Below are 648 nucleotides of genomic sequence, written 5' to 3' on the forward strand. Positions count from 1 at the left end.
AGGGCTGCAAGGCGCTGGCCGCCGCCCTCAAGGAGGGGGCCGCCCCGAGCCTGAAGGCGCGAGACGCCCCCCCTCGCCACACGCCCCTCCCCCGCCCAATGCTCATCGCACCTCCCCTCGCGTGCAGACGCTCGTCGTGGACAACAAGGAGCAGCCTGAGCTGGTGGCCGTGTGCGAGGAGCGCGGCATCATCCTGCGCGGCATCGACCTCGACTGAGCCTCTCCAGCCCCGGCCGGGCGGCGAGGGCGCGGGTTCCTGCGGGACCGCCGCGCGAGCACGGCAGAGAGCAACAGACCCTGCGGCTGCGGAGCATGACGCGCAACGGCGGTGGGGGGGGGGGGGGGGGTCCCCCGGGGGGGGGGGGGGGGCCCCCTCCTTTGGGGGCGCCTTCCCCCCCTTGGGAAAAAAACGCCCGAACGGGAAAAAAGGGGGGGGAGGGGGAAATGGGGCCCGGGTCTTTTTTGGCCAAAAAACCCCCGGAAAAAACCGGGGGAAAAAAAAATTCCAACCGGGGACACCCATGGGCCTTCGGATTGGGGGGTTGCCCCTTTTACCCCCCCCCGGGGATTTTGAACCCCCCCCCCCCCCCGGAAAAACGTTTTGGGGGGGGAATTTTTTTTTTCCCAAAGGGGGCCCCCGAATTTTTT

The sequence above is a fragment of the Emiliania huxleyi genome (genome assembly GCF_000372725.1).
Source record: "Emiliania huxleyi CCMP1516 unplaced genomic scaffold EMIHUscaffold_232, whole genome shotgun sequence".
NCBI lineage: Eukaryota > Haptophyta > Isochrysidales > Noelaerhabdaceae > Emiliania > Emiliania huxleyi.